Here is a 15,519-nt window from a genome sequence, read left to right as displayed (position 1 = left end):
CCTTGGCCCATTATTATTTTTGATATACATAAATGACATAGCCGTTAATCTCGCATCTCAAATACGCCTTTTCGCAGACGATTGCGTCATTTACAAACCCATAACCAGCAACAGTGACGTCATTTCTCTACAATTAGACCTAAATAGGCTAACAGAATGGTGCAACATATGGCAAATGGAAATCAATATTTCAAAGACTAAACACGTGCAATTCGCTTCAACTATTCGCCAGAACGCTAATCAATATAAAATACGTGGTGCTAACATTGGCTCAGTATCCTCGATTAAATACCTTGGTGTACTTTTTACGTCAAACTTAAACTGGAATGCGCACATTGAACACGTCACCTCCAAAGCATGCAAAAAACTAGGATACCTTAAACGACGCCTACATGTCGCAAACACTGATACGAGGCTTCGTGCGTATATCTCACTCATAAGGCCTTCTTTGGAATATGCCTCTATAATTTGGCACCCTCATCACGCTTACTTGTCCAATCTACTTGAATCAGTTCAAAATAAAGCAGCCCGATTTATCATGTCTTCATATTCTCACTACGTAAGTGTATCTGCCTTGAAGAAAAGGCTAAATCTTGTCAGTCTTGGCTCACGCAGAAAATTTGCACGTCTGGTGTTTTTTCATAATCTTCATCATGGAAACTCCACATTTGCTCGAGCTAACCTTCTGCCTGCTCCCAATGTATCTACTCGGCGAGACCATGTTCATAAAATAAAACCAATATTTGCACGAACGAACTTGTATCAAAATTCGCCGCTAGTGTTATCAATTACAGAATGGAATTCCTTGCCCTCATCTCTAGTGTCGCTTACAGAATCAACTCTATTTCAAGCTGCCCTAACAGTGTTTTTCGATGGAAACCCTCCTTAGCCCAATATATTCGCATATCTTGTGAACTTGTCACTACTGTTGTATTTGCCTTGTGTATTTTTGTCCCAAACTTTCTCGTTACCGCTTCGCATTGTGCTCTATTTTTATAATGTCACCTAAAGTATTTCATGGTTTTTGTGTGCAGTTTTTACCATTATATGTACACACCTCGTTTTTGTAAACTCACTTGCATCCCCCCCTATGTAATGCCCTCTTTGGGCCCTTAGGGTATTTGTATAAATAAATAAATAAATATAGAAAATGCAGCAGATAATTTCAGCAACAAAAATAAATGAATGAATGAATGAATAGAGCGATTCAAAAAATTATCGAGGAGTATTATATGGTCTACAGTTTGAATCTTTTTGAAGATTTAATATACTCCTGCAAGGCATGGGCAACACTTTCGTGACTGAATTCAAGGGGCAAAACCCCCCCAAAAGAGCACATTAGGAGTGTAACTCCGATCGTACGAGACGGAAGACGGCATCTAATGTAAATTTACGCTATGTGGCGTATTTTTTACAATATATCAGCTGCTAGTGTGTTGTCTCAGGGACTTCACAAAACCAACAATTATGGCAAGCAGCCAGCTAGACCGGCAAGCAGCCAGCTAGACCTGCTCTGTGTAAATAAAAATTACGATAAGGAGTTTGACATTTCAGCCTAGTGATTGCGACTTCAACTGCACGTGTGTGACATACTTTACTATTTCAACGATTATTTAAATGTTGAAGTTCCCATGTGTTTATTATGAAATGTAAAGAAAATTCTTCTAACATAATTTTTCTCCTAAATCTAGCCTCTATAACAAATTTACATGCAGGAAGTATGTGAACAACTGGGTCATTAAAGATGACTTAGCTAATGCATCCGCCATTTCGTATTGGAAGAGTCCCTTACGCCCTGGTACCCAAACGTGTATACGTTTGGGTACCAGGGCGTAAGGGACTCGTACCAGGGCGAAACCAACTGTGTATACGGTGAAACTAATGATTTGAAAGTACTCAGCACTTGGGAGTTCTCATTTGCAGTGAGAGCAGAACACACTGACAGGGAATCAGTTGAAATTACGGTCGAGCTAGTTGACACCGATCATTTGCGGAAAGCTAAAATTATCGCGAAAAATTCTGCTACAAAATGGGTACAAAATCTAGAATGGGTTGAGAAAATGACCAGTCTAGAATAGGAGCGAATATCCCAATTTTACAATTTTTTACTTTTTGTGAAGCATCCGTCGCAATGACTCTTTATTGGATAATCATTCAGAATAAATTGTAAAATGCGGTCCGACATTAGTTTTTCTTGTTTTAAAAAAAATCATCAAAATGTATTTTGATAGACCTGTTGTTATCACTGGTCGGAGATACGCCACTAATATGAACACTTAAGTTGTCAAGAAAGCTCTGTATATGGAGAACTTTAGGCGTGTGAAATCTCGGCCAGTATTCTCCAAAGATCAACTTAAGCTGGGAGATAAAAGCTGTTTCGCAACGCCTTACTGGGGATTCATAAAGATTTAATAACCATTGTACCACCAACAATTGGAAACGCGAACCATGTGATGGGCGTCTAGCTTCCAGATACAGGACTTCAATTGCTGCAAATTTAGACAGACCTGAACACAGAAGCAAGGCTTTCCCCCTCATCATTTCCAGAGGGCGAGGCTTATATATCAGGAGTGCCAAGGTACGTATAATGTTGTCACTTACGAAGTCGTTCCCGACAGTTCATACACAGCAAAACACAGCAAGCTCAGTGCTTGCTGCCATATTAAAAAGGGCGTGCCGTCATGTGTTGCAAGCACGGCGAAGCAACATTCTCAACTGCCATGCGAGCAGACGTTCTGCAAATCAAACGCGGAACTTCCAAGCCCTATATTCGGGCTGTAAGCATGTTTCGCGCTGTTCCTGTGCTGGAATTTTATGCTGACTTCATGTGAAACATCCAGGAGACCTTTCTTGGAAGTCCGGAATGTCTGCAGCACATTCATTGCAGTCCGCAGAAGCAACTTCATCAGGTACGCATTATCCGACTGAAAGAACAGCCAACAGCGGAAAGCGTTAACTGCAGCGTGCCTTGGCTGTGACAAAGCCGAATTTGTGCTGTAAGCTGGCGTCAAGGTAGCGCTAGAATCTGGCTCCAACTTACGCTCACGCAACGCATGTGTATTGATTGCCAGTCCTGCAGGGCACACGGAACACACACGCGCCGCAAAAGTGCCAGCCAGAACAGAACAATATTTTAAAATGCTACAGTGATGCCGGCCGAAAGCACATGTACATTCTCCTATAGTAACACTGAAGGCATGTCGCAGTTCGATTGAGTCGAAGCCATGCTTTCCGCGCCGTTCGCATCTCTTTGCATGGCGGTGATATGCCGTTTCAGTTGTACTAAACATGCGCGGTGCGTTATCCACGCGTGAGTCGTAATACGAATATCCTATTATTGACATGCGGCCTGTGAAACAGTACGGCCATAGTTTTGAGTCGCATATCATAGGCATACTACACGCAAACTGCTGCTGTAAAGTAGAACAGCTAGAGTCGCGCTTGAATGAACGCAATAAAGTATACCTAATCGTACACTTCACTGGACTAGTAGTTTTTCCAGCTGATTGCGATTATAATCTAAAGCGGCGGAGTTCAGCGTTTTTTGTTGTGGACGGAAATCTGTGCAATCGCAAAACGCCGCACCGCCACGATTTTCGCGATGCGGTGTGAACTTTAGAGGCAGTGCTCGGCAATCTCTTCCTCTTGCACTGGTTGTTGTCGTATCAGATAACAGCTCAGTGATACAGAGATGACATTTTCTAAGCGGGTGCAGTGTGAATGGGCGCTTTTTCGCATTTTAAACTCCCAGATCCACTGCATGCCATGCTAGCGAAACGCGCCTTCGCAGTTCCAAACGAATTATGGCGTCTCTGGGAGCGAGAGTATACAGCCAAAGGTGGTGCGAAATAGGCGCGCTCTTGTCTATAGTACGAGGCATCGCCAGCACCATGCTAAACTCGTTCAAGTAGTGCGCAAGAAGCCTTATATCAGCGACTGATTGCGTCAGACTTCTCTTAAAAAATACTGCACTACTGTCTTAGCATCGGGCGGTGCTCTTTGAGAGGGAGCCAAATGACGCGTGTCTAAATCTGGATGAAAACGACGATGGCGGATTTGGCGGACACCAGATAGTGAGCCTCTGGTTATACTCGAGAACGAAAAAGATCTTGCCGATTAGCTGTTGAGAACACGCTGTTTTTGCTGTTTCAAGGCGTACCTGCGTTTTGTTCGTGTTGCACCGCAACAATATGCATCCAAATTCAAGGACCGGCCGAACGTACATGCAGTATAGTAACAAAAGCATTTGCCTTCTCATGTCAAATCGACAATGACTAATCTTGCGTAACAAAAATGACATACCACCCGAACACCCTTTGATGCCATGTATTTGATGTGTGTCTTCCCAGACATAGAGTGATCGTATTACACACCAAGATTCCTCAGTTGCTCTACTTGCGGAATATATTTTGTATGATAACTAGGCAAAATATGAATCAGGTCTTTCAAAGAAAATGGGAGTAGTTTCGGACTATATATACACGTGTATTTCATCAAGCCATCCTGCTGATATGTACTTGTTGTGAATATTGTCGGGCACACCAAGAAACGAGATGTCTCCCGCATAAACATACGTTTGAACATTTTGTTGTCATGGTATAGAACTCATTAGTACATTGATATAAAATGGGAACAAGAGCTTCAGGTTGCAAAATGCTTCTTGTTTGCGCGTACGTATACAGACGAAGAAATGCCGCTTTGGTAGCAATAGAACGTCCTATTTTGATTTATATGTGAAATTTAACGTCCCAAAACCACCATATGATTATGAGAGAGGCCGTAGTGGAGGGCTCCGGAAATTTCGATCACCTGGGGTTCTTTAACGTGCACCCAAATCTGAGCACACGGCCCTACAACATTTCCGCCTCCATCGGAAATGCAGCCGCCGCAGCCGGGATTTGAACCCGCAACCTGCGGGTCAGCAGCCGAGTACATTAGCCACTAGACCACGGCGGCGGTGCAGAACGTCCTGTTTTGCAAGAATTCTTCGATCTATGCCTAATGCATTCTGGGAAAATCATGATATGCAACTGTATAATAAAACTGCATGCTCAACGCCGTCATACGCTTTCGAGATGTGCAAGGTAACTAATCGGACATATTTTATTTCTCGTCTAGCTAACTGAATGTGACTCTCAATATCTATATGTACCTGCCTTACCGAGCATCCTGATCTGAAGCCAGTTTGAGATGGATCTAGTATATTTTTCTCGTTGATGAACATTATACATTTTTTCAACACAAGTTTGATCAATTTCACAAATTTTGAGGTTACCGCAATGGGTCCAATGTTGTCCATTTCATACCCTAGATCATCTAAATTTCTAAGCGGTGGTATCGCCCTAGCTTTTTCTTAAGACGGAGGGAGCCATGCCATTATTATTGAGTAGTTAACAACATCTAATAAAAACTTCTAGATTCATTATTTAACATTTCCAGCATGACCAACGTGACTCCATGAGGCCTGCTGATAAAATGCTATTTACTACTTCTGTTTATTCAGATATAAAAATTTCTGAGAGGGCACTTGGGGCATGCTTGGCGGTGAGGATGACTGGGAAGAAAAGCGCTGCTCTAACCACCTGCGAATGATATCTAACGAATCTTTTATTTTCTCCGGAAACAAGATAGCAGACTGTGTGCTTATAGCTCGTGGTATCATTTCCTTTTTACGAAAGAATCTATAGAGTACACGCCTATTATATGATTTAAATAGATACTCGAACGTCCGAATGTCGTAAATTCCGTTTATTTGCCAAACTGCTCTTTTAAGAACTCCAGCATAAAACTGGTAGTCCTTCCAGTTCTGAGGGCACTGATTCAATAACAGTTTTTTTCTGGGCTGCTTTTCTACGCCTGTAGTGCCTTGAACAATCAATATTCCACCACAGTGAATTACCGTTCTGCTTCACAGATGCGACCATAAATTGAGATGTTTCGTGGGAATGCTGTTGAACTGTACCAATCCTCATAATTTTTTACTTCGTTCTTGCACCTGATAGAAAAGTTAGTGGCAAAAACTCTTTAAATTTATTATAATTCCTAAACGTACGCGCATTAGAAGCTACCAAGACTACCAGACGTCTTATTTCATAAGTTCTCGGCATGTGATCGCTGTTTGTTAACCAGGAACCCACCCGAAGTATTAAGGCTGCCGCTTGCAAAAGTCAGATCCAATGAAGAAGATGTAAACTTCGCTGCTGCTTGGGTGAGTTGGTTCATGATTATTCAGACAGATCTATCAGCGTGAAAACATGGACAGGGCTGTGTGTGTGTTTCTTCTCTAAAAGTTCGATTGTTTTGCCCTGGTAAATCTATTTGAAGAAGACACGTTACCTTTCAAGCACGTTGGGCTTCCTGAATTTAAATATGTGATTGTTATCTTGGCACCATTCCCACAAACGGTTGCCGCACGCATAAGCATTAACACCCCAGGTGACATGATGGGCAGTAAAATCTCCTGTCAATAAAATATTTCTTTCACTCGTGTCAATTAGGGTGCCCAGTGACCCTGTACCATGTACGCTTGATTGAAAATAAGTAATAGCTATTAAAAATGTCAGATGAGAAGGCAGAGATATCTTTATAATAAGAATTTCACATTCTGGGGACAGCAGCTTCGGCGTTACCTTAGATTTATGGCAAAGGCTGTTTGATAACAATCTCATTATTCCGCCACCTCTAGAGTAGGTACGTTAAATTGATGATGGTTATGAATATGATGATCCGACACATTTCTGGCACTCGACCACAAAGGGGGATTGGCCAAAAACGTACCCAAAAACAGCCAATAAAAATGAGTCTATAAAATCAAATAAAAACTGATGAATGAAAATGCTGCACGAGCAAGCGGCCGGGCAATCATATAGAATCGTAGTCGTAAATTAGAATAAGAAAGGGCTAACAGGGTAATCTTTTTGTTTACACTTTGTACGCAAACACAGCAGATTAAAACACCTTGTCAATATAGCCTAATGTAATCCCTCCAAAGGATAACTTTACTGCAACATTTAAGCCTATCTTTTCAATTGGATTGAAAAAGTGCCTTTTCCTTTGATAAAAATGCCGGCCAAATAATAAAAAAAAACAGTCTATTGTTTTTATTTCCTTGCAGAAGAGACTTAACGCGGACGCTGTGAGCCCAGTTTTATGTAAGCAATAATTCAGATTCAGAATTCTACAGCATAATCTGGTAATTGTAATTTCCAACTGCCGAGATACGCACCACTGTTAATTCCAGCATAATCTCAGATGGATGAATTCTCTGACCTAATGCAATTATAATTTGGAGGTTTCCTTGTGTAAGCAAGCATATATAAATATTAGTGCTCTCACGTAAGCCGTCTCACGTAAAACTTGGAAGGGGGGAAAGATGCTATGTGTAATGGATTCGCAATATTATCATATGAATGCCGTGGCGGCCAAATACCCATAGCAAGTCGATTTTACTCAGGTTTGTTTGTATTAGACTACTAAGCATACTCATGAGTGTTCAACTTGTTGCCGCACTACATACTTAGAGAGACTGCTTCTGATTTGCTTGTAGGAGGTTTATGAAGTGCGAGAACGATAGCAAGTAATTCAGCATTAAATATAGGCGTATAATCTGGTAGTCAAACTAAAAAAAAAAACTGATTAAGACCAGTTAAGAAAAGCCGAAAGCATTGCTTTACGTGTACACCATCTTCTTCTTCTGAGAATGTGACCTCACAATAAATCATTGTGACGATAAAAATGCATACATCATTGGGCAGCGCACAGAAGGAAACACATAAGAGAAGGACGCAGGACAAGCTCTGGCTATGCATGTATGCATGCCATGTAACGCTTCTATCACAAACTTCCTTGTGGCGCATTTGGTTGGGCGTTTTGGAGCGCTATGAAAAGTGGATGCGCCGTCGGTTGATAGAATTCGAGTGCTTGGACTTCCTTCGGTTGGTTCTTTCAGAGCGCTCCCCGGCCGCTCTTTGACTTCGAAGTAAGAGCGTGGCCCGAGAACACCTACGGTATGGGGCCACTCGCCAGGCCCCATACCGAATTTTAGTTAGACCGGGGAAGTTGTTGGGTATCCGATAAGGAACCTTTTGCTACAAAAAACTTTTGAATCGGTTCACTACGAGCTGTGAAAACTTTTTTATGAAGCGGTGCGAAACGTGGTTGAGAGGAATCCTTGCCGCTCCTCCGCGTAGCCTTCGCAAGCCAAATCTCTTCCCCACCTTCTCCGACCAGCCGGTCACGTGCGCATGACGTGTCCGAACAAGCCCAACCCCCGTGCACGCGAGTGGCATTTTTTTTTTTTGAACAGCATTGTTTTGAGGTGTGCTGCCTGTTTTTTTCTGGATGGTTTAGAAACGCTGGCTTGGACGCGGTAGAATAGATGAGCAGTGCGCGAATGCGTAGGAGCGTTCCACGACTGCCGTATGCTCGATGCGCTTACCGAGGGCACACGAACGCATGCGAAACGCTGGCACGTTAGCCCAAAATCTCGTTGCCGTTCACGGAAAAAAAGAAAGAAAGAAAAACGCTCACACTCCCTTATTGCGTCTTGTTATTTGTCTAGAGATGTAATAATCTCTTCAAGCAACAAGTAAACTACGCAGAAGAGTGAAAGCTTGGGCTAGTTGGTGCGTAGTCATATTTGCAATTTTATTTTTTTTTTCAGCGTGGGAACGTATTTCACAGAGTGGCGAGAATATATATGCCTAAAAAAAGGATGATTACAGAACATGAAGATAAAGTACAAGGCTAATCAATGCGCCAGTATTTAAGCACGTGTGACGGGTCCTCTATTTCCTCAAAGCCCAGCCAGTTAATCACGTTCTGCCTGTGATAAAGCAACCAACGAGGTGCTTACGCATTGATCACTTAGCGAGTGTATTTTTTCGGCTTCAATAATTTCTGGGGTAAGCTGATTCCCCTCTCTTTGATCAGTGTTCTATATTGGCAAGGCATAGGAATCAGCTCACACGAGAAATAACTGACCATCGAGATCACTGAATGAACGCCGCTCTTATTCGCTTCACGCTCACTGCTTAACACCGAGTTTTTGTATTTATTGTTTCGTCCAGCATGGATCATGGCTCTAATTCTTAACGTTTGGGCCCCGTACGCTGCGTGGTGTGAAAAACGGTGAACTATGGCTGCTCGTGGTTGCAAGCACGGAGCCGTTTCCGGAACCGAAAGTATACCTCAGGTCGGCTAATCTGGTGATCACTCGTTGTCTCGATGCCAGCCCTAGCCCTGTAAGATAAATGACTTCTTTTTCTCGTTCGTGCATTCAATTTTTGATGAAATGGGTGGGTTGGTGATCGGCCATAGTCTTGCACGCTGTTTCACTCACGCGCAATGATGCCAACTAACATTCTGTGTGCCCACAGGCGTAAATAACGGGGGGTCTTGACCACCCTTGAGCTCAGAATGGGGATGCCCCCTTCCAAGTGTCCCCCTTTTAAATCATCAGATATATCCAAATGAATTGACACTTAGGTTTAGCGCGTTAAAGTCTTGTAATGTCTGTTTTGTTCTTGTTGCCTGTACTATTGTTGAGTACCCCTCGGCTGTGTGAAATTGCAATGGCCGCTACAGAAGGAACTCAACATAGCAATCCAATTACGTCAGCTCAGAACCCTTATCCGCTTTTCAGTTTGATTTCAAGGCATGACTGTAACCTTTATAAAAGAAAATGCAAAACCTGCAACATTTGTGAAACCAAAACGGCCACCATGGCTAAGATGTGTGTCGCACCTTGTGATTTTTCTGGATGTATGTCAATGCGCGTGTCTCATTCAGTCACGTTCTTGATTATCAAACGATGTCACACTGCTAATGGTCAGGCCATGCCAAAATGTAACGCAATAAATTCGATGCCAGTAAATAGGTGCTATAGCATATTAACGAGAAAGCATTTAGGTGTGTTGCGGGCAATGAACAGTTTTTTTTTTCCGGGTCGCTTTCGATGGTCACGAGACGCTGAAACCCTGCGTCTATATGCATATCGCGGGACGAAAATACAAGAGATCGAGTCGTCCGAATCGCTTTTGTTCCCGTATATCGGGCGCAGCTGCGGCGGCCGGTTGCGTGGTCAGCCGCTGTCGTCACGCGTGTCTTCTTCCCACGTGTTTCGGGAAACCCGTGGGACCACACCCGCGGTCCGGTTTTCCTTCACCGCCGGCGGCCGGTTTTCCCCATTGTCCATCGCGCGCAGTTTCTTCTTTTTTCTTCTTTGGCGTTTCGTGTTCAGCTCTCGCGCGTATTACGGCTTTTGAAAAAAGCGCTCGGCTAACGAAGCCATGTGCGACCACTCTTCCTTTTTTTTATTACTCGGGTCACCATCGCAGCCAGTTCTTTCGGACAGAGTTCGTCGGCCCCGCGGTCGGTCTGGACGTGGGATATCCACCAGTGAATCGCACAAAAAGCTCCTCTTTCTTCTCACGTTTTAAAGCTCATTTTTCTTCTTGGCATCAGTTTTCGATCTTTCTAATCTGGCCTGCATTGACTGTCCTTGTTTCGAAATAAAAATTAAAAAAATTAAAAACATACACTTAGGATTGGCAACCTTGGCATACAGCGGATACATTTCACGATGGAAATGGACGCGGCTCTTGTCACCTCCTGCTCCAAGTGATCGTTACAATAATGCAAGCGGACGTGAAACTTACCTTTGCTTATTCAACAATGTGCGCAGCCGGTGAGAAGGAAGGTATTCGCTATGAAAGACCGTGCACGAAGCAAAACGTCTCAAAGGAGGACTCATTGTGACTTGTGGAGAATTTTAGGATTGTGAGAAACTAATATTCAACGTGCCTAAGTTATAATATATTCATATTTCAGGTCTAGTCTAGATTGCGCATAAACTTTGATTGCTTCAATGAATATCGACGACTACTCCATGTCATTGTGAAATTATCAGGATTCCTCAACGCTCGTTTGCCGGGCCGTCATCTTTGAATAAACCCGACGCGGGGGGGGGGGGGGGGGGAGCACCCAAGGTCGCCGTAACAGCTGCCGCGGAGCACTATACTTAAAGGCTGACACTGGCGTTGTTGTCGCGGCAGCGGCTTGGCGTAGCGCGCTCTAATCAAAGACAAGTCTTCGATAAAATAAGTATAAGACACCAGGAACAAAGAACTGGAAGAGAAGCTCTGCAAGTTCCGTCTCACTTGTAGTTTTAAGCTATACACGCGCTATTGAAAGGTAGTAGACGACTGAATAAATGAAAATCGTCAATGATCTTTCTGCTTGAAAACCTCAACCAATTACTACCACTGCGTACGTCACATGAGTGCAGCTTACCTGTCGGCATGGTCTTGTAGTAATGCGCTAACAATTAACAGCTCAAAATCAAAGGCCTTATAATCATGGCTAGAGTGGGACGGCCTTGTTGCAGTGAAGAATTATTTTTGGATGGTGCTGCCATTGAAATTTTGATGAAATACAAAGTATTAAGTGTTACATTTTTAGAAGATATTAACTGGACCCGTCACGTGGAACTACTTGCGAAATTGCTGGCATCTGCCTCTAGTATGCTATCTCGCTTTCGACATTCTTTACGAGAGAGGGTAAAATTGCAGATATATTACGCTCTGTTTGAGCCGCATCTCAACTATTGTGCGCTTGAGTGGGCCACTATCACAAAAGGTAACATTCGTGCACTTCTTCAGCTTCAAAGACGCGCGCTTCGACAAAGAGGGAAAGTACTTCATTTGTAGTCTACTGCGCCCTTTTCAAATACATAATATATTACGTGGGACAAAACTCTACGAATACCAACTTCTACATTCACTTTGTTTCGGCTTCGACAATACCAAATCCTTATTAAATATACGCTTGAATACAAAAATAGTGACTCGCGTACTCGTGTTGACGACATGTGGTTCGTACCACACAGGCGCACAAATTACCTTATACAATTTGTGAGGCACAGCCTATTTTCGATGCTAAATAAGTTGGAAAGGGGAGGATTATTTCTAAACATTTTGACGCGGAAACAAGTTCGAGAATACTTTTGCAAGTACGAACGAAGAGATAAAAAACACAGTTTTTACACTTTCACATTTTTTGCTTTTTTAATGTGTTTCTCCTTCAGTGTTTTGATAAACATTGTATATACCCTCATGCATCACCCCTATGTTTATACAATTCATTTTATTTATGTTGTAACTACCACTGTTCTTAAGTATAGCAACGCATTAAGATATTTCCTCTTTCTATAAGGATTAGCTTTAAATTTTTATAAATATCATGTTTGTAAGTGTTATTCAATGTGTTCTTTTTTCAATTCAAATAATGTTGCGGATTTCGTTTTTCTGGATATACAGTTAAACATGTATGAATGCTAATTTTGATGTTACTGCTGCCATGTGAAGGAATTCAGGCACATTGAAGCTGTATGATGCAGCGTTTCGCCTGACGGACCCTCAGTAACTTTGTTACAAAGTAAAAACCTTTATGATTCTGATTCTGATATACGCCGTCAAACGGATCAACTGTGCAGCATGAAATGAACTCTAGAAGCGTCCAGTCCACTTCGTTCTCGTATCTCGGTCTTAGCGCAGTTATATTTTGCTCAAAAAGCATGAAATGAGCAGCATTTTTTGAGAAAAGGCTTGCAGTTTGCCAACAGAAGTTGCTGATACCGAAGAGGTCGCATGTGTTTGTCACGCTATAGCATGGTCCGGGCTTGACTGCCTTTTGAGGAAAATGTTGCAAGTGGCTCGCCTAACGAAAGCAGTCTCCTTCAGCGAAAATTGCACATTTTGTCTTCGTCAGTCTCAAGCGATTGTCTCGTGTAGCTCTAAAAGACTCTCCTCATACACTAAGAACTCTCCTCACACAAGATGTGTTAGCACCGAAGAAACAACAGGTAAAACAGAACGGGCTGGAGTTACTCGGACTGTCTAAATGTTGTCGACGGCACATGTTTACGGATAGCTCGTATACTTTTGTGCTCACGGGTGGACATAAGTAGGCAACGCCACTAAGTCTCTAGTGCTGTGGGCACATAATTTGCACTGGTTTCAAAACCTGGGAAAAAGTTCCTTCAAGTGTGCAGAAATTTATGCGGTCGTCAGGGGCGTAGCCAGAAATTTTTTTCGGGCGAGGGAGTGGGTTCACACCGACGCGAATTAGACAGGGGAGAGGGGGCGAGGTATCAGCTGTTCTCGGCGACGTGGCTATCGGCGGCATTTTGAGCAGATTGCGTACATGCACATCAAAGTCCTCAGAATTTGCCTCCCTCCCTCTGCTTAAGTGCTTGTGACGAGAGCAGGTAAGGGAAGTACTAGCAGTAAAATACACTAAACGACAGGTGCAGTGGCCGTTTGGAGCAAGGACCTCTCGTCGCACAATTGAATGAACTATAGTCTTCGAAAACGCATCATTTCCACAGCCCACCTGATCGGAGAAGACATCGTTAATCTCTGTTAAGCGTAGATGACGTAGTCCTCGTATTGGTGAACTGCGTTTCACAAGTCAAGGACGGCTCCAATTGATTGATTTATATGTGAAATGTGGGGTTTAACGCCCCAGAACTACGGGCACGGCGGCACCGACAGTATGCGGTGGTCTTACAATCCGCTGATCTTCTTTACGCAGCTTCTCGGCTTGTTCGGGCGTGCGAATGCCAGTCACCCGAGATCGTTTGTCGGAGGCCTATCTGCGCATGACCACCATTCAAGACAGCACGTGTCTTGCCTGCCGCTACCAACGTCGTTGGATGGACTATCTCACGGATCGTCTACGTCGTTGCTTACAGCGGAGGATGTCAGCCTGCAGGCGGTGCCATCGTGCATCTGGACTACATATAAGCTACCTCCGTTCCTCAAGCTCAGTGGGCACGGCGGCACTGACAGTATGCGGTGGTCTTACAATCCGCTGATCTTCTTTACGCAGGTGAGATTACCAAACGAGAAGTGCATCCGTACTAGCGACCCTTTCTTGCTTGTGCTGCCGTGCCCACAATTGTGTGTCATGATGTGTACCACCACGTCTGTACTAAAGAAATTGTTGTTACTACTCGGTGGAGATATTGAAACAAACCCTGGCCCTGAATTGACGCAAATCTGTAAACAGCTAGAAGCAATTGCTAGCGATATTAAGGAAATAAAAGAGACCCGATTGGTCAACATAGAAAGCAAAATGGATACCCTCACGCGACTGGAACAAAAGGTCGAGGCGTACCAGGAACAAGTGGCCTCTATGAGTGCTCAAATCCTGGTTCTAGAGAATAGAATTGATGAATTAGAAAACTACAGCAGGAGATCAAATTCGATTGTTTACGGCATACCTGAGGTTGAAAGAGAGACCAACGAAAGGCTAGAGCACGTAGTGAACAGTGAAATCATTGAGGGCACTTTGGAACTTCATTCGGTTGCAATTGAACGGATTCATCGTTTAGGAAGGCCGGATCCAAACAAGACACGACCTGTAATCTTCAAACTGCTTGACATGAGAGATAAGAGCAGTATACTAAAGAACGGTCATAAACTGAAAAATACTAATTTTTCAATTGGGGAGGATTTTTCAAAAAAAGTACGAAATGTACGTAAGAAACTGTAGGAAAGTGCCAAACCGAATCGCGATAAAAAGGAGAAAGTTGCATTAGCATTTACCAAATTGTACATAAACGACAAAGCCTATGTCTGGGACAGCGTTAAAAATGAATGAGTACCACTACAAAAAAAACGACGCCATGAACAGGAGCCACCCAATGACACGGCTCCATGCATTGGCAATAGGGTCATCACACTAGACAAGAGTAAACACCAAACGAACCATTCCATACCCTTTAACAAACACGGCGCACAAAATAACATAAACATTTGCAAGGAACGACAGCTGCGAACCATCAATTTAAATGCATGAAGGGTCAATAACACAACAGAACAGTTCGAAATTCTGTTACTTCAACATGACCCTCACATTGCGGTAGTCACTGAAACCTGGTTGCGCAGTGATGTAAGTGACGACCACGCTTTCCCCCCTGGTTACAATATATACCGGAAAGATAGGGGATCTAGGGGGGGCGGGGTTGCCGTTTTGATCAAGAGATCAATAGAAGCCGTCTTTGTTGATAATCCTTTTGGGCTTGAGTGCGCATGTCTTAGATTGTCTTGTTGGGGCTTCAGTTTCATTCTTTATGCTCTTTATAGACCGCCGGATGCCGGAATTGATTATGTTGCCAAATTACGGGATCACATGCTCCCATTCCAAAATAGCAAAATAATACTGATTGGTGACTTCAACTTCCCAGGAGTCAACTGGAATCGGTTCCAGACAGACTATGAATCCAACAAACAAATACATATTTTGTTTGATATAATGCTTACTCACGACTTGATCCAATTAGTTAAAGAACCCACTCGTGTCAACGCTACATCCAGTTCTGTACTAGATCTTGTATTCGTTCACCGCGACTTTAGAGAGAGTACAGTAACAGTAGAAAAGGGCTTGTCAGATCATCATCTTGTTTGTACCTCTCTGCCATTGGGTCGGTCTGTCAGTACTGATAAATGTTCATCA

The sequence above is a fragment of the Rhipicephalus microplus genome, chromosome 4 (assembly GCF_043290135.1).
Source record: "Rhipicephalus microplus isolate Deutch F79 chromosome 4, USDA_Rmic, whole genome shotgun sequence".
NCBI classification, from domain to species: Eukaryota; Metazoa; Arthropoda; class Arachnida; order Ixodida; family Ixodidae; genus Rhipicephalus; species Rhipicephalus microplus.
This window is presented reverse-complemented; position numbering follows the sequence as displayed.